At 71.2% G+C, this 208-nt stretch overlaps 1 protein-coding gene across 1 annotated transcript in view; it reads left to right on the top strand.

Annotated features, from left to right (window-relative positions):
• Positions 1 to 208, top strand: part of LOC102368844 (histone H1x) — a 2,202-nt gene that overhangs the window by 759 nt on the left and 1,235 nt on the right. The gene's annotated exons all lie outside the window — the stretch shown is intronic.

Genomic DNA, 208 nt, shown 5'->3' with positions numbered 1-208 from the left:
CGACCAGCCTGTTGTTGTTCCCAATTCGGTCCGCACCGCGCCCATATAAAGCGCCGCTCGAGCGCCGCCCCGCCAGTCGCGTCCGAGCCGCGGAGCCGAGCGGAGCGGTGCAGAGCGGTGCTTGGCCGGAGCAGTCCCCGCTGCCGCCAGGATGTCGGTGGAGCTGGAAGAAGCCGACCTGCCCCTGACCGAGGCTGAGGAGGGGCCG

Source organism: Alligator sinensis, unplaced genomic scaffold (genome assembly GCF_000455745.1).
Source record: "Alligator sinensis unplaced genomic scaffold, ASM45574v1 scaffold839_1, whole genome shotgun sequence".
Taxonomy (NCBI): Eukaryota; Metazoa; Chordata; order Crocodylia; family Alligatoridae; genus Alligator; species Alligator sinensis.
Note: the sequence above shows the minus strand (reverse complement) of the source record. Positions and strands in the feature narration are given on the sequence as shown.